Source organism: Ovis aries, chromosome 23, assembly GCF_016772045.2.
Source record: "Ovis aries strain OAR_USU_Benz2616 breed Rambouillet chromosome 23, ARS-UI_Ramb_v3.0, whole genome shotgun sequence".
Taxonomy (NCBI): domain Eukaryota; kingdom Metazoa; phylum Chordata; class Mammalia; order Artiodactyla; family Bovidae; genus Ovis; species Ovis aries.
Window position 1 is genome coordinate 9,187,061 of NC_056076.1, and position 23,998 is coordinate 9,211,058.

Sequence of the window (23,998 nt, forward strand, 5' to 3'; positions counted from 1 at the left end):
TTCTTTGGCATTACAGGTCGGGGCATAGACTTGGATTACTATGATATTGAATGATTTGCCTTGGAAACAAACAAAGATCATTCGGTCGTTTTTGAGACTGCATGCAAGTACTGCATTTCAGATTCTTTTCTTGACTATGATGGCTACTCCATTTCTTCTAAGGGGTTCTTGTCCACAGTTGTAGATATAATGGTCATCTGAGTTAAATTTACCCATTCCAGTCCATTTTAGTTCACCAATTCCTAAAATGTCGATGTTTATACACTTGCTATCTCCTCTTTGACCACTTCCAAATTGCCCTGATTCATGGACCTAACATTCCAGATTCCTATAAAATATTGTTCTTTAGAGCATCAGACTTTACTTTCATCACCAGTCACATCCACAACTGGGTTGTTTTTACTTTGGTTCCTTCCATTCATTCTTTCTGAAGTTATTTCTCCACTGATCTCCAGTAGCATATTGGGCACCTACTGACCTGGGGCTTCTCTGATCACTCAGGTGGTGAAGAATCTGCTGGCAATGCAGGAGACCCCAGTTTGATTCCTGAGTTGGGAAAATCTACTGGGGAAGGAATAGGCTACTCACTCCAGTATTCTTGGGCTTCTCTTGTGGCTCAGCTGGTAAAGAATCTGCCTGCAGTGTGGGATACCTGGGTTCGATTCCTGGTTGGGAAGATCCCCTGGAGAAGGGAAAGTCTACCCACTCCAGTATTCTGGCCTGGAGAATTCCATGGACTGTGTTCTATGGGGTCACAGAGTTGGACACAACTGAGTGACTTTCACTTTTCACTTTCACTGACCTGGAGAGTTCTTCTTTTAGTTTATCTTTTTTGCCTTTTCATACTGTTCATGGGGTTCTCAAGGCAAGAATACTGAAGTGGCTTGCCATTCCCTTCTCCAGTGGACCACGTTTTGTCAGACATCTCTACCATGACCTGTCCATCTTGGGTGGCTGTACACTGAATGGCTCATGGTTTCATTGACTTAGACAAGACAAGGCTGTTGTCCATGGGATCAGTTTGATTGAATTGAAGAAAGTAGGGAAAAACACTAGACCATTCAGGTATGACCTAAATCAAATCCCTTACGATTATACAGTGGAAGTGACAAATGGATTCAAAGACAGAGTGCTTGAAGAACTATGGATAGAGATTAGTGACATTGTACAGAAGGCAGTGAACAAACCATCCACAAGAAAAAGAAATGCAAAAAAGGCAAAATGGTTGTTTGAGAAGGCCTTACAAATAGCTGAGAAAAGAAAAGAAACTAAAGACAAAGGTGAAAAGGAAAGATATACTTTGAATGCAGAGTTCCAAAGAATACGAAGGAGAGATAAAACAGCCTTCCTCAGTGTTCAATGTCAAGATACAGAGGAAAACAATAGAACAGGGAAGCCTAGAGAGCTCTTCAAGAAGATTAGAGACACCAAGGGAACATTTCATGCAAAGATGGGCTCTATAAAGGACAGGAATGGTATAGACCTAACAGAAGCAGAAGATACCAAGAAAAGGTGGCAAGAATACACAGAATAACTATAAAAAAATATCTTCATGACCCAGATACTCACGATGGCATGATCACTCACCTAGATCCAGACATCATGGAATGTGAAGTCAAGTGGGCCTTAGGAAATATCACTACAATCAAAGCTAGTGGAGATGATGGAATCTCAGTTGAGCTATTTCAAATCCTAAAAGATGATGCTGTGAAAGTGCTACACTCAATCTGCCAGCAAATTTGGAAAACTCAGCAGTGGCTACTGCTGAGGCCTGGAAAAGGTCAGTTTTCATTCCAATCCCAAAGAAAGGCAATGCCAAAGAATGCTCAAACTACCACACAACTGCACTTTTATCACATGCTAGCAAAGTAATGCTCAAAATTCTCCAAGTGAGGCTTTAACAGTATGTGAGCTGTGAACTTCCAGATGTTCATGTGGATTTAGAAAAGGCAGAGGAACCAGAGATCAAATTTCCAACATCCATTGGATCATTGAAAAAGCTAGAGAGTTCCAGGAAAACATCTACTTCTGCTTTATTGACTACACCAAAACCTTTGACTATGTGGATCGCACCAAACTGTGAAAAATTCTGAAAGAGATGGGAATACCAGACCACCTTACATTCCTCCTGAGAAGCCTGCTTGCAGATCAGAAAGCAACAGTTAGAACTGGGCATGGAACAATAGACTGGTTCCAAATAGGAAAAGGAGTACATCAAGGCTGTATATTGTCACCCTGCTTATTTAACTACTATGCAGAGTACATCATCTGAAATGCCGGGCTGGAAGAAGCACAAGCTGGAATCAAGATTGCTGGGAGAAATATCAATAACCTCAGATATGCAGATGACACCACACTTGCAACAGAAAGCAAAAATGAACTAAAGAGCCTCTTGATGAAAGTGAAAGAGGAGAATGAAAAAGTTGGCTTAAAATTCAACATTCAATGCCATTCTCCAATATAATATTGTAAAGTAATTAGCCTCCAATTAAAATAAATAAATTTAAATTTAAAACAAAAACAAAAACAAAAAAAACCCCTCAACATTCAGGAAACTAAGATCGTGGAATCTGATCCCATCACTTCATGGCAAATAGATGGAGATACAATGGAAACAGTGAGAGACTTTGTGTTTGGGGCTCTAAAATCACTGCAGATGGTGACTGCAACCATGAAATTAAATGACACTTCTTAGAAGAAAAGCTATGACCAACCTAGACAGCATATTAAAAAGCAGAGACATTACTTTGCCAACAAGATCCATCTTAGTCAAGGCTATGGTTTTTCCAGTAGTCGTGTATGGATGTGAGAGTTGGACTATCAAGAAAGCTGAGCGCCAAAGAATTGATGCTTTTGAAGTGTTGGAGAAGACTCTAGAGTCCCTTGGACTGCACAAAGATCAAACTAGTCAATCCTAAATGAAATCAGTCCTGAATATTTATTGGGCACCTGATACAAATAACTGACTCACTGGAAAAGTGCCTTATGCTGGGAAAGATTGAAGGTGAGAGGAGAAAGAGACAACAGAGAATGAGATGGTTGGATGGCATCACCGACTCAATGGACATGCGTTTGAGTAAGCTCTGTGATTTGGTGATGGACAAGGAAGCCTGGCCTGCTGTAGTCCATGGGGTCATGAAGAGTCAAACACGACTGAGTGACTGAACTGAACTGATAATATTTTTGACATTTCAGTTAGCTAAAATAGTTTGATGATTTTATAAATTATAAGACTGACTAAATTGAAAAGTGGAGTTCAGTCATATCATAATCTTGTTTTTGTTATCTTTATAGTTCTTGGCAAATAGAAAATATCTAGATATACATAATCTTGTATATCTGCATTGTTCAGGTGTACCAAGGTAGACACCACCTAGAATAGATAAATGTTGACTGGCAGTTTGGAAACCTTCACATTCACAGTAGAAGAAGCAAAGATCCAATGTAGATATGTAGCTTGTAATTTAACACTCTGACATCAAAGCTGGATATGATACAAGAGCTGTAAACACTTAACTCTATAAGGATGAGCAGCTAATGTGGTAAAATAAAAATGTTATTAGTCCAGAGAAAAGTTGGAATGAGAAGGAATATATTTATCTGATAATAACGATCAACTCTTTAAGTTTAGTCATGTATGGATGTGAGAGTTGGACTGTGAAGAAAGCTGAGCACCAAAGGACTGATGCTTCTGAACTGTGGTGTTGGAGAAGACTCTTGAGAGTCCCTTGGACTGCAAGGAGATACAACCAGTCCATCCTAAAGACCACCAGTCCTGGTGTTCATTGGAAAGACTGACGCTGAGGCTGAAACTCCAATACTTTGGCCTCCTAATGCGAAGAGTTGACTCATTGGAAAAGACCCTGATGCTGGGAGGGTTTGGAGGCAGGAGGATAAGGAGATGACAGAGGATGAGATGGCTGCATGGTATCACCGACTCGATGGACATGAGTTTGGGTGAACTCCGGGAGTTGGTGATGGACAGGGAGGCCTGGCGTGCTGCGGTTCATGGAGTCACAAAGTGTCAGATGCGACTGAGCAACTGAACTGAACTGAATATAGTCATGCATGCAAATAAAACCTGATTGTGCATCCTGAAAAAATATATATACCCCTATACTTTGTGGGGCTCTAAATGGGAAACCTTAAAAAAGATGGGTTAGCTTTGCTGTCGGGAACTAAGATGACGCCTGGCGAAGAGATAGGGGCATGGTCTATGTTACAGTTTTTGATTGGCTCTCTTGATTTCCGTGCACGTGGACAGTGCGTGATCATCATAGACTCCTGTTATAATGAAGGCACATGACGATTTGACGATTGGTGCAACTATGGCATATTACGATTTGACCTTTAACGTGATTGGTGCAACTATAGAAAGTCCCTCGAAACCTCCCCCCTCCTTGCTTGCCTATATAAACCAAGAGTTTGTGGCAATAAAGCGGAACTGCTTAGACGGAACCCCTGTCGCATCTGGTTGTCTCTCGCTCGCCGAGGGGCTGGGGTGGGGGACAGCAAGCTCACCTCTCCTCAGGACCCCTCGGCTTTGCTGAGGGAAGTTCCACTGCCTCTCTCTTTCTGCGGAGTGCCCCCCCACCTCGCAATACTTCATCCACTGTTTTCTTACAAGTGCCACTAATTATCCTGTTGATCAACTTCCAAGACTTCTGGGGTTAAGATTTTGAAATTATTGGAGCAGTATTTTGAAATCCTAGAAGCTATTTGTAATAATGCCCACAAATGAAGTTTATACTTCGGCTTTGTCACTGGTTGCTTGGCAGTAATTTACTGAAACTTGCCTCAGTAAGTGCTCACCTAAATCTTCTTTTATATGATCTCTCTTCTATCTCATAATTACCCATCAAGACACTATGATATTTTTGTTTTTCAGATTAGGGACTCTATGTTGTTAAGTTAAATAACTCACCCTCAATATTTGAAAATTCCTGACAGTATCACCCCAAAGGGTTAACAGCTCTGTTATTATTAATATACTTTCATTATAATACAGCAGATGTTATGCGAGAGTCATCCCCCCTGTTCTGCTCTCTACTGCTATAGGGCACCAAGCCTGATGCTGGCTACCTGTTCTGTATCCGTGCAAGACCAACATCGCCTGTGCCTCAACCCAGAGGTTCTGGATTCCAAACCACTAAGGGCTTCCCAGGTGGCACTAGTGTTAAAGAACCTTCCAGCCAGTGTGGGAGACATAAGAGATGGGGATTCAGTCCTGGATCTGGAAGATCCCCTGGAGGAGGGCATGACAACCCACTCCAGTAGATTTTGCTGGAGAATCCCAGGAACAGAGGAGCCTGGCAGGCTCTGGACACAACTGAAGTGACTTAGCACAGCACATCGCTCTGTCCAGTGACATGATTCCAGGCTTCCCACAGCTTTCTGTTCATCTGCCAGACCTTCTCTTTCTTACTGATGCTGCAGTAGCACCCCTTACTCAGGCTTCCTGTCACCATCCAGCAGGAAAGAGAACCCAGAACAGACACAGACCCACTTTGGGTTCTGTCTCTCAATGGTTTCAATCCATGCTTAAGCATTTAAGGAGACTTTGTTGAACTTTAGTCCATGCATTCAATTACACAAGCAGTTATTGGGTATATATTATGCATAAGGCACTGTGCTATATACTGTGATTAAACAAAATGGATATGTTCCCTTCCTCATGAAGCTTACAATTTAGTAGGGGGAAAAGTGTTTTTATAGTGAATAATACTTTTCATTATAAGATGGCTGCTTCAAGTATAAAAGCAATTCAGAATGTTATTCACTTCTCAAATGGAAGTAAGAAGCTTTGTTTTGCTTATTTTCATGCACAGACCTTTCTACCCTCTCCTGTTCCCTTTATGAAACAACACTGACACTCACTTTGAGAATCACAAAAATTATACTGTGTGTTTCAGGCAAGAAGCTAAATGTACCATTCCTGTATATGCCCTTCCTTACTTTGTCGAAAAAATTCTCCAAATTTCTTTTCGGTTTTAATGTTTACCACTGTACAGAAGCATCATGTATTCTTGACTGTGATAAAATCCATCATATATAACTCTGTCAGTAATGGATTTAGTTTTAACAGATAGACTTTTTTTCTGGACACTATTTCAACAGAGCACAGTATGTGAGAAGTATTAAAGTCATACTAAGAGCTAGATAGCATATTGAAAAGCAGAGACATTACTTTGCCAACAAAGGTCCATCTAGTCAAGGCTATGGTTTTTCCAATGGTCATGTATGGATGTGAGAGTTGGACTGTGCAGAAGGCTGAGCGCCGAAGAATTGATGCTTTTGAACTGTGGTGCTGGAGAAGACTCTTGAGAATCCCTTGGACTGCAAGGAGATCCAGCCAGTCCATTCTGAAGGAGATCAGCCCTGGGATTTCTTTACAAGGAATGATGCTAAAGCTGAAACTCCAGTACTTTGGCCACCTCATGCGAAGAGTTGACTCATTGGAAAAGACTCTGATGCTGGGAGGGGTTGGGGGCAAGAGGAGAAGGGGACGACAGAGGATGAGATGACTGTATGTCATCACTGACTTGATGGACGTGAGTCTGAGTGAACTCTGGGAGTTGGTGATGGACAGGGAGGCCTGGCGTGCTGTGATTCATGGGGCTGCAAAGAGTCGGACATGACTGAGTGACTGAACTGACTGAAGAGCTAAATTAGTAGCATTAAATGCATGTATTACAAAAGAAGAACTGTTAGAAAGCAACTAATTAGATCTATCCCATTAATTAGTATGCATAAGCCAACATACCCAAAGAAAATATCAGAAAGGAAATAATGAAGAAGAGAGCAGAAATCAAAGATCTGGTAACCAAAACAAAGAGAAGAAAAATAAATCTAAAAGTTTGTTGCTTGAAAATTTTTCATTGGCATTAATTATGAAAGATAATTTCATAAAATTGCTATTATATTGGGACATGGATCAAGAATAGAAGACAAAGTGCACAAGTAATAAATGTCAAGCATGGAGGGGATCAATACAGAATGTTTTAGTCTGTTTGGGCTGCTATTAAAAAAAAAAAAATCCATAGACAGGATAGCTTACAAACAAGGGAAATTCATTTCTCATAGTTCTGGAGGTTGAAAAGTCTGAGACTGAAGTACCAACAGATCTGATGTCTGGTGAGAGCCAGCTTCCAGACTCATAGACGGCTGTCTTCTCATCCGTCCTCACCTTACAGGAGGGGCAGGAGCTGCTCTGTGGTCTTTTATAAGAGTATTAATCCTGCACTCATGGTCACCACCCCTCCAAATACTGTCACACTAGGGAATAGGTGTCAACATATGAATTTTGGGGAAAGAAACAAAAGTCTATAGCACATATTCTGTGTACAATTTTTTTTTTCAAATTTTAAAAAATAGGGAAATATTGCTCAATGTGTATCAAGTTTAGTTATGCAAGGTTGTGAAATAAAATTCCTACCATATTGGTGGGCAAGAAATGTCACAGCCATCAATGATTTGGGGCCTCCAAATGGGAATAAGGGCTCCCCAAAGGGAACACAACGTCTGAGATCCAGCAGATGCCGCCATCCCCAGGGTGAGTGCTGAGAAGCTGCTGGGGTGGGGGTGGGGAGTGGAATGCAGAAGTAGTCACCACCAAATCTGCCAGGATTTGGCCCCAGATAGCTGAGGTTCATATGAAAGGATTGAATTCAGTGAGCCCAGGAACTTGAATCTTCCCATATATAGAAGAACACTAAATTCCTGAATTTGATATCTGATTTTCTGTACTTAACAACAATCCCTGATCAGACTGACTGCCCTCTTCGTTGCAAACTTCTGAATAGCCTGACTCCCTCTCCTGCCTCCTCAGGGCAGTCTCTCAGGGCTCCCTGAGATGCTGCCTCCTGGGCTCAGAGTCCTTAACTGTCCCACCAAATTAAAGAACTCTCTACTTTCAGGTTGTGACTATCTTTTTAGTGGACAAGATGAGTAAGTTCTAAAGATCAGATGTACAGCATAGTACATTTTAGGTATAAATAGATGACTGTGCTCTTTAAAATATGTTGAAGATACTTCTCAAGTTAACTGTTCTTATTATACAGATACACATAAAATGCATACGAAAAATAACTCAAGGAATTCTTGGAGGTTATGGATATATTTAGTATATTGATTGTAGTGATGGTAAGACGGGTATATGTGAAGTGAAGTCGCTCAGTAGTGTCTGACTCTTTGCGACCCCATGGACACCAGCCTACCACACTCCTCTGTCCATGGGATTTTCCAGGCAAGGGTACTGGAGTGGGTTTCTATTTCCTTTTCCAAGATAGGTATATGCATATGTCCAAACTTATCAAAGAAGCACAAGCTAGAATAAAGATTGCTGGGAAAAATATCAATAACCTCAGATATGCAGATGACACCACCCTTATGGCAGAAAGTGAAGAGGAACTAAAAAGCCTCTTGATGAAAGTGAAAGAGGAGAGTGAAAAAGTTGGCTTAAAGCTCAACATTCAGAAAATGAAGATCATGGCATCCGGTCCCATCACTTCATGGGAAATAGATGGGGAAACAGTGGAAACAGTGTCAGACTTTATTTTGGGGGCTCCAAAATCACTGCAGATGGTGACTGCAGCCATGAAATTAAAAGTCGCTTACTCCTTGGAAGGAAACTTATGACCAACCTAGATAACATATTCAAAAACAGAGACATTACTTTGCCGACTAAGGTCCATCTAGTCAAGGCTATGGTTTTTCCTGTGGTCATGTATGGATGTGAGAGTTGGACTGTGCAGAAGGCTGAGCGCCGAAGACTTGATGCTTTTGAACTGTGGTGTTGGAGAAGACTCTTGAGAGTCCCTTGGACTGCAAGGAGATCCAACCAGTCCATTCTGAAAGAGATCAGCCCTGGGTGTTCTTTGGAAGGTATGATGCTAAAGCTGAAGCTCCAGTACTTTGGCCACCACATGTGAAGAGTTGACTCCTTGGAAAAGACTGATGCTGGGAGGGACTGGGGGCAGGAGGAGAAGGGGACGACAGAGAATGAGATGGCTGGATCATATCACCTACTTGATGGACATGAGTCTAAGTGAACTCTGGGAGTTGGTGATGGACAGGGAGGCCTGGCGTGCTGCAATTCATGGGATCGCAAAGAGCTGGACACGACTGAGTGACTGAACTGAACTGAAACTTAGCAAAATGTGTGCAATTTTTTGTATATCAATTATATCTCAGTAGGGCTTAGAAAAAAAAGAAAAAGAGAGGGCAGATTAGCCCATGAACACTCAGAATATAAAATAAAAATAATTTTGTCAATAAACTTAAAATTTGAAGGAACAGCCAAGTTCATAGAAAGAGACAAGCCAGCCAACCCTCTAAAAGGAAATTCTGAGTGTTCATAAAATTATTAAACAAATTGAGTCTGTAACTTAAAATATTCCCAGAAATTCATCTTGTCAGTGTTGCTGATTTCTATCAAATATTTAAGTAAGATTTAACATCTGTGTTAAATAAAGTTCTTCCAGAGAGAAGAGAAAGTGGGAATTATTCCTAATTCAGTTCATAAAGCTATTATATTCTTTTTAACAAGACGAATCAGATTTTATATTTAAAATATAAGCTGGGACTTCCCTGGTGGTCCAGTGGTTAAGACTTCATACTTCCAATGCAGGGGGTGCAGGTTTGATCCCTGGTTGGGCAACTAAGATCCCACAAGCCACAGGGCACAGCCAATGAAAAAGGAAAATAATAAAAATTAAACTAAAAATATAAGCTAGTAAACTAATAAGTAGCATTTTAAAATCTTGAAGAAAACATTAGTTTATCTAGTCAGTATTAAATGGATAAAATTTGATGGTTAATTTGTATTATAGAAATACAAAAATGGAATGACATTTGAAAATTAATAAATAAAATTTACAACATTGACAAAATAGAAGGAACAGTTTTGAACATGACAATAGAGATAAAAATTGCACTGTACTTGGACTTGCCTGCTGGTCCAGTGGTCTCAATGCAGGGGTCCTTGGTTCCATCCCTGGTCAGGGAACGAGATCCCATATGCTGCAACTAAGATCTAGCAAAATTAAATAAGTAAACAAATAAATAAGTAAACTTCTTTAAGAAAAACAAAAGTGCATTGTGCTAAGTCACTTCAGTTGTGTCCAACTCTGTGACCTCATGGACTGTAGCCCCCCAGGCTCCTCTACCCATGGGATACTCCAGGCAAGAATACTGGAGTGGGTTGTCATGCCCTTCTCCAGGAGATCTTCCTAACCCAGAGATCGAACTCATATCTCTAAATCTCCTGCATTGGCAGGCAGGTTCTTTACCACTAGCACCACCTGGGAGGTTGTTTATTCTTGTTAAAGAGATTTATTTAACAAGTATCTATAGAATTAATGTATACCAAAAAAAAAAAAAATCCTTAAGGATGAAGTGTGAAAGTCTTCCTTTTAACACCAATGACAAGAAAAAAAGTATTTATCTTTTTCTTTGCGATTTTGTATTGGAGGTTCTAGCAAATGCAGTAAGTCAAGAAAATCCAATAGTAAGAAATTCTGATTTAGTTGGTTAGAAGTGTGTCTTTGGATGGTATTTATAAGGGCTCCTCCAGATGACCCTACTGTAAAAGTCCATGATCTAAAGTCTCTGCATTGTAGTCTGCTCTTCCTGGGGTTTGGAAGAGTAGGTGGAAGTAATTGATCAGGACCCTTGTTTCCTTAACCTAGCATATAAGGTGTCTGTTGCTACTTCTTTTATTTTACTGATAAGGACACCCAGCTTCATACTCTGATCAACATGACTTTGACAAAGGCTGGAGAAAAGGAGAATTCTTACCAACATATTAGTTCATATGTCTTAGTCTCCGTGAGAGCTATACCCAATTTTATCTATATCTTTATGTTTTCCTTCCCTTGTCCTTGAGACTGATTATGTGGAAGATGTAAGCTCCGTCAGTCACTATGAATTCCTTCATCTTAGAAGGAACCTGAATGTCTAACTCCAGCCTAGGTATAAGAGTTATAAATTGTCATAGAGATATCCAAATATTTGGTCATCACCACAGACATGACAAATACACCTATTCTTTCAGTGGAATTCTCCTATTTTTAATCCTTACATTCTCATCTTTTCCTCCATCAATGTATCTTTCTATGTGTTGTATTTCATAGTAAAGGAAAGTGAAAACATATGATTTCATCAGAAAAATAACTAAAGTTTAGACAGACTCCTCCATTAGCAAACATTTCTTCCAAAATATTAATGCTAATTGGTTGAAAAGCTACAGATAAAAGACTTCTTTTATCACTTCTGTTCTAGAAAATTTAATTGAACTATGTATATGGAGTTTCAAAATTATATTAAAATATATATTTTTTTCAATTCTAGTGCTATAAGTGTCATTCTCCACACACATATGTGTTAAATTGTGATTAGTAAATAAAATATTGCAAGCAACATACACAGTATTTATCAAATTAAGTCAACCAGAGATGATAATTTTCAATCTAAGTGGATTATTATGGATCAAAATAATTGAAGTTTAAAGATAAAAAATCCAATTAAAGATAATTGAACTTGTAATGACCTACAATTTGAGAGGGAAACTAATTATAATGAGAAATATTAACATTAAGATGCTTTTGTAGAAGATTGATTTGTTCTAGCTATTTTGACTCTGTTTATTTTAACCTTGCTTGAGATGATTGAAAAAGAGCAGTTATCTTCAAGCTGTTTGATCATAACAGATGTTTAAGTGTGTTTACACCTTCAGAGAAAAAATAGCAGATGATTAAATGTCACAATAAATTTATTGGAAATGAATGAATTTTAGATTCAAATAATTATGTTATGCTTTCAGCCTGGATTAGCTAAAAGAAACCTCTGCAATTTTAAAATGGTCATTCACAGTCAGTCTCGCAAAAGCTCATTTTCTCTCCTTCATTGGAAAAAAGAGGCTGTCAGAGAGCATCTTCTCTAAAGAATCAGGGCTCACCTTTACATGGCCTCTTGGACTCTATTGTTATTGAGTAGTCAGAGTTTAAGAGGCTTGGTTAGTGTGGGAGGGTGTTTACCTATCTAGAAGTGTTACATTAAAAATGTAGTGAGTTATCTCTTCTATGAAGCAACTAAATAGATTGAATCTTAGAAAGCTCTGATTTCATTATATGTCTACTAAATGCACCCTGCTAGACAGTCATCTCCCATCCAGACTGAAAAGTCATCTCCCACTCATGAAGGGTCACAGGGAGTTCTGGAGAAAGTTTCCTCTATGTTTATTGACTCTCAATGTGGATGTAAACAGACATCATTGATATTCTCTAGGTGTTGACAGAAGCTTGTACCACAGTACTCAGAGTTTAAATAAGGACTAATTAGTTAAACTGATTTTCAAGAATGCTTTTCCTTTTATTTATCTGAAAATGTATAGGTTACAAAGCATTAGGAAAGAGACAAATCAAGATACAAGTGTACTATTGTAATTCATTGTCAATTAATGGATCATGATTATTGACTTACTGTAAGCCAGACCCAGGGCTACATGCCTATTTCTTATGAAATGTCCTATGTACCACACACTCTGGGGTTTTCAAAAACATGTTAGTAATATTCATTAACAGTAAAAAGAAGCTAACAAAAATGTTTAAGCTTAGATGTGCAAAATGATCTATATTTGTATTAAACATTAAGCTATTACTTTTAATATTTTTACATTCACTTTAGGTACCTAGATGTCTATCTACTGCTTTTGTTATAATTGAGTTAGCAGTATTTCTTGTGGGAAGTTTATTAATTTCAAGTGTAGCTGGAATGATGTCACGTATGTGTGTGTGTTAGTTGCTCAGTTGTGTCTGACTCTTTGCGACCTCATGGACTGTAGTCTGCCAGGCTCCTCTGTCCATGAAATTTCCCAGGGCAAGAATGCTGGAGTGGGTTGCCATTCCCTTCTCCAGGGCATCTTCCCAACCCAAGAAGGATCAAACTTGCGTCTCCCACATCTCCTGCATTGGCAGGTGGGTTCTTTACTTCTAGTGCCACCTAGATCAGGAAAATAAAGATTAAATAACTCATATGATTCGATCACAAGCTTAATAATGAAACTAAATGCCATCTAATAAGCATTTAATCAGCAGTCAGCATGTACTTAGTACTGACACATTATTCCTAGCCACACAATGTAGCCCTTTGCTCCCCAGTGTCCCGCTAAGGTAGCATTAGAACCTTCATGGTGTCACTGGTTTGACACTACGATAAATTGATGTTTTCAAACTGTGGCTCTGGAGAAGACTCTTGAGAGTCCCTTGGACCACTTGGAGATGAGACTAATCAATTGTATAGGAAATCAACTCTGAATATTCATTAGAAGGACTCATGCTGAAGATGAAACTCCAAAACTTTGGCCACCTGATGCGAAGAGCTGACTCATTGGAAAAGATCCTGATGCTGGGGAAGACTGAGGACAGGAGAAGGGGGCGACAGAGAATGAGATGGTTGGATGGCATCATTGACTCCATGGAAATGAGATTGAGCAAACTGCAGGACACAGTGAAGGACAGGGAAAACAGTCATGCCACAGTCCATGGAGTCGCAAAGAGCTGGGCACGACTAAGCAAATGAACAAGATTGCAATGTCAGAGGTGTCAAAGAATAGAGCCCCTGGACCCTTTCTCTATAGTCTGTCTTCCATCTCTCTTCTCTCTTGCCCAGGGCATTGGGGAAGAGATTGCTTTCCTTGTCATCTAGGAAGTGAGTAGAAATGGCTATTTTCAGATATTCATTTTATAGTTCCCAATCCCCATAGAACATAACTTTTGGGAAAAAAATCAGTATTGCATATTCTTTTTTTCTCCCTGCTCTGTTATTTTTTTCCCACCATTTAAAATAAAATTAAAACCAAAATAATGAAGTCTTTCTCTGATTCACTGAATGTCTCCAAAGTAAGAAATATTACTGAATTAGTAAACTATTAAATAACTTCTCTTAACCTCTGAGGAGGTTCTAGATGACCTAGAGAACAATATATGCTAAGGAATCTCACAGGCTATTTTTCATTTCTCTACATAGGTGAGTTGTGAGAGAAATCCCTCTATTCCAGAAAGCTCATTCTAAGTTGGCTTTTTACCTTTATCAGTAGCTGCCTTAAAACACAAAGAATAGTGTCCCTTTCAACATTACATGTGACATTTATTTTAAGAATGAATCCCGATTTTTAACTGATATGTTGTATTTGTTCAGGTCTGTTAACTTGAGACTATTCTAATTTTCATGATCACCATAAAATAACATCCTAAAATGAGATGTATTTCATGAATTCATGAAATCCATGGAAGGAAAATTGTCACAACTGGAATTGCTCATAGTGAGAAAGAAATAATCCAGAAGGGCAAAATAGTATTATGTTTTAATTTATGGGACCTGTATGAACAAATTACTAGTTTTCAAGATTTTAAACACCTATGTGTAGTATATATGAAAATGTACTTATTTGTAAGTTTTTACAGTGATGTAAAATTTGGGGGGAACTTGATAATGCTATAAATCTAATGGACAAAAACTAAGTGACGATTCTTGTCTTCTAATATATGTCTTCACTTAAATATTTTATTCTCTTTTCTTTTTTATTTTAAAAGTTATTTTAAATTCTGCCCCCTGTGTATTTGACTTCTTCATGAATGGATAATGCTGAGAAAATGTTCTAACTAGTGTAATTAGTGTCCAATGCCCAATGTACTGCAATAAAACCCTGCTTTCAATTAGTCACCTGGGTCACACATTTTTCCCTTGAGTGTATGGCATAAAAATTCAACACTTTAATCTCATTATTAAAAGATTCTCTGGGGTTAGAGAAGCATATTAAAAATTACTTTATTAAAGATGATTTTAGTCTGCCTAATATGTATTGCCAATCTAAAATTCAAAGGAAAAAAGAAGAAAATTTTACTTTATACATTGTTAGGTATATTAAAAGAACAATAAAATGCAATCCAATTAATATTTATTGAGCAACTACCCTACACAGGAAAAAGTTGGCTTAAAGCTCAACATTCAGAAAACGAAGATCCTGGCATCTGGTCCCATCACTTCATGGGAAATAGATGGGGAAACAGTGGAAACAGTGTCAAACTTTATTTTTGGGGGCTCCAAAATCATTGCAGATGATGACTGCAGCCACAAAATTAAAAGATGCTTACTCCTTGGAAGAAAAGTTATGACCAACCTAGATAGCATATTCAAAAGCAGAGACATTACTCTGCCGACTAAGGTCCGTCTAGTCAAGGCTATGGTTTTTCCTGTGGTCATGTACGGATGTGAGAGTTGGACTGTGCAGAAGGCTGAGCACTGAAGACTTGATGCTTTTGAACTGTGGTGTTGGAGAAGACTCTTGAGAATCCCTTGGACTGCAAGGAGATCCAACCAGTCCATTCTGAAGGAGATCAACCCTGGGATTTCTTTGGAAGGAATGATGCTAAAGCTGAAGCTCCAGTACTTTGGCCACCTCATGCGAAGAGCTGACTCATTGGAAAAGACTCTGATGCTGGGAGGGATTGGGGGCAGGAGGAGAAGGGGACAACAGAGGATGAGATGGCTGGATGGCATCACGGACTCGATGGACATGAGTCTGAGTGAACTCCGGGAGATGGTGACGGACAGGGAGGCCTGGCGTGCTGCGATTCATGGGGTTGCAGAGTCGGACACGACTGAGCCACTGAACTGAACTGAACCCTACACAGGAGAATCTTTCAATACTAGTACCTTGTAGACTTTCAAAGCTTAATATTTTGTTTCTCATCTTGAAAACCTTACAGTGTTATAGTAAAAAAAAAAATGCTCACAAGAATGCCATAATCTAGATAATATCAAAAAGTCCTGGGGGTACAGAAAAATAAGATATTCCCACAGGTTGCACAAGAAAGCATTTCTGCTTTACAATGTTTTCGTTCCATACAGTTGTTTGTCTTGCTTTTCCAACTTCTAGGAGTTACTATTTGTAACTCACAGAAACTTGATAATAAGTCATTCTTATGGTGTTTAAATATATAAAAGATAATAGAGATTTCTACTCTCTTAGAATTAGCACTGCATGGTTTGAACAGGTTTACAGATACACGTGCTCTGGTCAATCTGTAGTAGAATTCGGTCTGCTATACCACATGTCATAGCAATCTCATGAAAGTGGGAAGGAAGATGTAAACAATATCGTGTACACAGGCACGTTCATGTTCATGAGTGTATACTGCATAATCCTGAAACATATCATTTCCAAGATGATAAAATCTTAATGTCTTTCACTTATTTTGCTAGCCTTAAATGTACTATTATACATGCCAAAATACTTCTACAATTATGTGCTTGTATGCACGTTTATGTGAATAAATCATGGAATCTTCTACAGCATCACCAGATATAAGCTACTTATAACATTTGTTGAATAAGAAAAAGGCATTTAAACTTTGACTATTTGGAAGACCTACTATTAGCTAGCCTTAGAAAATACAAAACATTCAAGTTTTTGATGCATTTCTTTTTTAATTTTTAAATTATTTTTAATTGGAGGGTGATTGATTTAAAGTGTTGTGTTGGATTCTGCTTTACAACAATATGAATCAGCCATCTGTATACATGTATTTCCTCCTTCCTGAGCTTCCCTTCCACCCCCTCATCCCATCCCTCTAGGTCATCACAGAGTAATGAGCTGAGCTCCCTGTGTTACATAGCAACTTTCCACTTTGATACAGTTCTAATTTCAATGTATAATTCATACTTTTCAAAACATAATTTTCAAATTTTACTTAATGCTGGAGCATTTTGATATAAGTAGATTTAAAGTCATGCTGTGTATAAGTTAGTCATCTGTAAGTATGTATAAGTTAAACAGAAAAAGAAACATGATTCTCCGAGAAATGGACATGGACTCAGGAAATTTTGCAGATATGAAGGGATATTCTCTGAATCGGTATACAAATGATGATATAGAAAGTCTATTTAAATACATAAATAGAAAAAATGAATCACTAGGGTAGAATGTACAGCTTTAAATACCTACAACAATGATAATTTATAACAGTGCTCAGGACTTCATGAGATGTAATTGCCCTCATTCATCTTCACTAAACCTTGACTTACAGTATTTGGGACAATTATACCATTACCATGTAATACCAATATAAAATATAAATAGGGAGAGAAAAGGATGGCAGAGGAGTAAGTGGACATGGAGTACATCTTTCTCCACAAATACATCAGGAATACAGCTTCAGACACAGAAGCACATTCAGAACACCAGCTGAGAGTGGACAGGAGTACCTGACCAGTGGAAAACAATATATAGACCCACGCAAAACTTAGTAGGATGAAGGAACTAGGGGGAAAACAGGAGTGTTAGTAGGACTGAATCTTCCCTTGGTGGATGGGGAACTGAAGCAGGGGTCCAATCCTCACATTGGGGCAATTGTCTGAGTCAGAGAAGAAACATTTGAGGCTTAGAGTGAAAGAGCTGACCTGTGGCAGCCTAAATGGAATGAGAATCAGACAGTCCTTGCCACAACCATACATACCCCAGACAGGGATGCAGATCCCCTGGAAGGTGCAGCGGCTGGGAGCTGGAGTTTAGGGATTGTGCAGCAGTCTCAGGGCGAGGGCTGCTGTTGACTGTGGAGAGATGGATGAGGGGATGTGAGGGAGGAAATTGTGGTGGGAAATGCCTGTGGAAGAAAGCCAGGCAGCCATGGAAGCAAGGTGATACTGTTGAGTTACACGTAGTGGGTGGAGCCATCACCATAGCCTCTCTCCCCATGTGCCAGCATCAGCAGCTGAACAATAAACAGGCTGGCCCATCAAATCCCTGATGCACTGAACTACAGAGCAGGACCCCACCCAGGGTGCCCCTTTAAGTGCTTGATGCGTCAATCTACAGAGTAGGACCCCAGTGAGGCAGGGGGAACTTCTAAGTGCCTGATAAGCTAAACAAGAGAGAAGGACCCCAGGCAAGAGAGCCCTCTAAGTGCCTGAATGGGCAGAGCTATGGAGAAAGTCTGGTCAAAGAGGCCTTCTGATTGCCAGCTACAAGGGTCTCAAAAAAAGACTCGGAGAAGGTCATAACTACTGCTGTGGAGGCTGTCTGTGTCCCTGCACACTTGGCACTGCCAGGGTCCCCACAAGCCAAGCAGCTGTGCCATCTTCACACTCAACTCTCAATGGGGCAGAGCTGCCACAGGGAAAAAATTCTGTCCATGTTCACAGGGTCGCTTTGGTCGTGTCCAACTCTTTGTGACCCTGTAGACTGTGGCCCTGCCAGGCTTCTCTCTCAGGGGGATTCTCCAGGCAAGAATACTGGAGTGTATTGGCCATACTGGTTGCCATACCCTGGTGGCACTATATTTCCTGCTGCCATAGCCGCCAACTCCCCTGAGTACCTGGTGCTGCCAGAACCCCTGTGACCCAAGCAGCTGCACCACCTCCACACCTGGCCCTCACTGGGGCAAACCCAAGTCCTCCAGGGCAGCCTCAGGAGCAAATCCTAGTGGATAACCCAAATGCAGAGGTGGAAATAAAACCACAATTGAAACCCAGGGTCAGTGTGGCTAAGGAAGAAGACCCAAACCCTTCCCACCAGCTGTACAAGCTGCAGATTAAATCCACACGATCAACTAGGCAGGCTCTGTATGGAACATGTAAAAGGTCATTGAGAGTTTACACAAAAGAAAACGCACTAGTTCTGAGATGTGGACATTGGAAGCAAGAACACAGAGGAGTAGGACCAGATTAGAATCTGAGCTGCCCCCACAGCAGGTCTAGAGATCAGCACAGTGTTGGAGAGCATCCTAGGGAGGTGAGGTGGACTGTGACTCCCAGCAAGGGAAAGAACTCTGACAACAGTAACTCAAGAAAAACATTAATCCTTATGTTTTGACTTGTTCTGTAGATTCTTTTGCATTTTTTCTTTTTATTTTATTTTCCCCCTCAGTTGTAATTGTCAATTTTATTGGCACTATGAAATCTAATTAAGCTTTTGAGCTTTTTTTCTTCTTCTTTTTTTTTTTTTTCCTCAGTCACATTTTTTTCTTGTTGTTATAAACCTCTGCCTCTACATTGGACTTTTGCAGTTCTAGGGAGTTTTTCCATTTTTCCCTTCTCTTTTTTATTTTTAATTTTTAAAACCTCTTATTATTTTTTCTACATTTATTCCACTGTTTGCTTTTCCTATTGTTCTTTTCCCCTTGCAGTTAATTTTTTTAATGTATATAAGTCTTCTTTATCTACTTCTGTTTAACTGGGAATATCTATTCTTTCTTTCTTTCCTTTCCTCTCAATATATTTGTTAGTTTTATTTTCATTGCTTTATTTCCCAATTAGTGCTATGCCCAAGTCACAAAATCTCCCAATGACCATCAGGGAGCTGATATCCAATGCAAAAGCAAGAGAGTTTTTATTACCAAGCTCGAGCTGGGGCTCCCACCATTACCGACACAGCGGCTAAGGAGAGGAGCCCCAAACTCTGGGTTACATTGCTTATATAGGCTATTCTCGAGTGAAAAATTCAAAAAACAGGAGTTTACAGGTTGGGAGATGTCTAATTGGTTACCTTCTGTGGAAGGGTTAGGTGTTGGGTTCTGATTGGTTTTCATTTATGGGGCTTAATTCGAATTTCCTGGGTAGGTCATAAGTCCTGAACATAAAGTCAAGAGATCCTGATGTGGGATCTGATTGGCTCGCAGGTGGTGGGGGTGAGGTCAGGGGATTTCCAAAGACTCTTTCCTCAGAACTCTAAAATAAAGTCCTTTTTTTTTTTTTTTTTTGGCAGAATGGAGTGGCTTAGGCTCTTCATCAGCACCTTGCTTTAATTTTGTTTTCCAATTTGTACTTTAGTTAGTTTTGTTCCGGAAGACATAATTTTTGGTTTCCTTTGTTTGCCAGGTCAATATATTGTACTTTATTTTTGTTGGACTGTTTTGATTTTGCTTATTGGTGTACATGTATGTGTGTATATTCCATTATTTTAATTATTATTTGCCTGATTTTGTAACTGCCATTTTTGTCGGGTTCATGTTTGGTTTCTCGGTTTTGGATATTTGTTTTAATCTCACTTAATACTATAACAAAATACTTCTGAAATCTTCACTCCTAACCAGAGGTCAAGCCCTGGGCCTTTGGAGTGGGAACACTGACTCCAAGACCCCAGACTAATAAAGGACTATCCCTAGAGAGTATCAAATAGTGAGAACTCACACAAAGGAAACCACTTGAATACAAGACCTGGTATCACCCAACCACCAGTAGCACCCTGTGCAGGATGCCTCATCTAAATAACAAACAAAATAAAAATACAAACCCGATCATCAGCAGACAGGATTACTGCCTCACTCAGCCTTGCCCACAAGAGGAAAAACAAACAAACAAACAAACCTCAGCACAAATCTCACCCTATACAAGTTTACACAAACCACTGGACCAACCTTAGAGGTCAGAAACCAAAAGGAAGAAAGAATTCAACCTTGAAGCCTGGGAAAAGGAGACCTCAAACACATCAAATTAAAAAAATAATGAAAATGCAGAGAAATACTACACAAATGAAGGAAGAAACTAGAAACACAGAAGTCAAAATAAATGAAGAGGAAGTAGAAAAACTACCTGAAAAAGTTCACATTAATGATAGTAAAGGTAATGAAAAACCTTGAAAATAAAATGGAAAAAATGCAAGAATCAATTAACAAAGACCCAGAAGAATTAAAGAATAAACATACAGAGACAATACAGTTACTGAAATTAAAAGTACTCTAGAAGGAATCAATAGCAGAATATCTGAAACAGAAGAATGAGTCAGTGAGCTGGAAGATAAAATGGTGGAAATAACTTCTGAAGAGTAGAATAAGGTAAAAAGAATGAAAAGAGCTGAGGATAGTCTCAGAGACCTCTGGGACCATATCAAATGCACCAACATTTGAATTATAGGCATCCCAGAAGAACAAGAGAAAAAGAAAGGGCATGAGAAAATTTTTGAAGAGATTGTAGTTGAAAATTTCCCCAACAGGGAAAAGGAAATTGTCGATTAAATCCAAGAAGCACAAAGAGTCCCATATAGGATAAACCCAAGGAGAAACACACCAAGACACATACAAATCAAACTAACAAAGACTAAAAACAAAGAAAGAATATTAAAGCAGCAAGGGAGAAGCAACAAGTGACATACAAGGGAACATACAAGGAAACTCCATGTGCTTAACAGATGATCTTTCAGCAGAAACTCTATAGGCCAGAAGGGAATGGCAGGATATATGTAAAGTACTGAAAGGGAAAAATCTACAACCAAGATTATTGTACCCAGCAAGGATCTCATTCAAAATTGATGGAGAAATAAAAAGCTTCTCAGACAAGCAAAAGTTAAGAGAATTCAGTACCACCAAACCAGCTTTACAACAAATGTTAAATGGACTTATATAGTCGAGAAATAAAACAGAATCAACCCCAAACAATTAAGAAAATGGCAGTAGGAACATACATATCAATAATTACTTTAAATATAGATGAATTAAATGCTCCAACCAAAAGAAAGACTGGCTGAATGGATATAAAAACAAGACACATATATATGTTGTCTACAAGAAACCCACTTCAGATGTAAAGACAAATATAGACTGAAAGTGAAAGGAAGGAAAAATATATTCTATGCAAATGGGAAGCAAAAGAAAGCTGGAGTAGCAATCCTCATATCAGGCAAAATAGACCTTAAAATAAAGAATATTACAAGAGATAAGGAAGAACACTAACTAATGATTAAGGAATTGATCCAAGAGGAAGACATAATAATTGTAAATATCTAAGCATCCAACATAAGAGCACATCAACATATAATACAAACACTAACAGACACAAAAGGAGAAATTAACAGTAACACGATAATAATAGGAGACTTTAACATCCCACTCACACCAATGGACAGATCATCCAAACAGAAAATTAATAAGGAAGCAAAAGTCTTAAATGATACATTAAATGAGATGTATCTCATTGATATCTTTAAGACATTCCATCCAAATGCAGAAGAATACACCTTCTCAAGTGCACATGGAATATTCTCCAGGATAGACCACATATTGGGTAACAAATCAAACTTCAGTAAATTTAAGAAAATTGTAATTGTATCAAGCATGCAGAAAAAGCCTTTAAAAAAACTCAGCACCCATTTGTGATTAAAACTCTTTTAAAAATGGGCATAGAAGGAACCTACCTCAATGTAGTAAAGGCCATATATGATAAGTTACAGCAAACATTATTCTAAATGATGAAAAACTGAAAGCATTCCCCCTAAGATCAGGAACAAGACAAGGGTGCCCACTTTCACCTGTATTATTCAACATAGTTCTGGAAGTTCTAGCTATAGCAATCAGAGAAGAAAAGTAAATAAAAGGGGTCCAGATGAGAACAGAAGTAAAGCTCTCACTGTTTGCAAGAAACATGATACTCTACATAGAAAACCCTAAAGATAGAATCAGAAAATTACTAGAGCTAATCAGTGAATTTAGCAAAGTTGCAGGATATGAAATCACTTGCATTTCTATATACTAACAATGAAAAATCAGAAAGAGAAATGAAGGAATCAATCCCATTCACCATCGCAACAAAAATAATTAAATATCTAAGAATAAACTTACCTAAGGAGACAAAAGAACTGTACAAAGAAAATTATAAGATGCTGATGAAAGAAATCAAAGATGACATAAACAGATGGAGAGATATTCCACGTTCCTGGGTAGGAAGAATCAATTTTGTGAAAATGACTATACTACCAAATGCTATCTACAGGTTCAGTGCAATCGAATTACCAATGGCATTTTTCACAGAAGTAGAACAAAAAATTTCACAATTCATATGGAAACACAAAAGACTCCAAATAGCCAAAGCAGTCCTGAGAAAGAAGAACGGAGCTAGAGGAATCAACCTTCTTGACTTCAGATTATACTACAAAGCTACAGTAATCAAGAGAGAATGGTACTGGCACAAAAATGGAAATAGAGACCAATGGAACAAGATAGAAAATGCAGAAATAAACCCATGCACCTATGGGTACCTTACTTTTGACAAAAGAGGCAAGAATATACAATGGGTCAAAGACAGCCTCTTCAATAAATGGTGCTGGGAAAACTGGACAGCTTTATGTAAAAGAATGAAATTAGAACACTTCCTAACACCATACACAAAGATAAACTCAAAATGGATTAAAGACCTAAATGTAAGACCAGAAACTATAAAACTCTTAGAAGAAAACAAAGGCAGAACACTTGATGACATAAATCAAAGAAAGATCCTCTATGACCCACCTCCTAGAGTAATGGAAATAAAAACAAAAGTAAACTAGTGGGACCTGATTAAACTTAAAAGCTTTTGCATAGCAAAAGAAACTGTAAGCAAGATGAAAGACAACACTCAGAATGGGAGAAAATAATAATAGCAAATTAAACAACTGGACAGAGGATTAATTTCCAAAATATACAAGCAGCTCATACAACTCAATGCCAGAAAAACAAACAACCCAAACAAAAAGTGGGAAAAAGAGCTAAACAGACATTTCTCCAAAGAAGATATGCAGATGGCTAACAAACACATGAACAGATGCTCAGCATCACTCATTATTAAAGAAATGCAAATCAAAACCATAATGAGATATCACCATTCAGAATGGCCATAATCAAAAGTCTACAAACAATAAATGCTGGAGAGGGTGTGGAAAAAAAGGAGTGCTCTTGCACTGTTGATGGGAATGTAAATTGATACAGTCTCTATGGAAGATGGTATGGAGATTCCTTTAAAAACTAGGTATAAAATCACCATATGACCCAGCAATCCCACTCCTAGGCATATACCCTGAGGAAACCAAAACTGAAAAAAAGACATATGTATCCCATTGTTGACTGCAGCACTTTTTATGATAGCTAGAACATGGAAGCAACCTAGATGTCCATCGACAGAGGAATGGATAAAGAAGTTATGGTACATATACACAATGGAATACTACTCAGCCATAAAAAGAACACATTTGAGT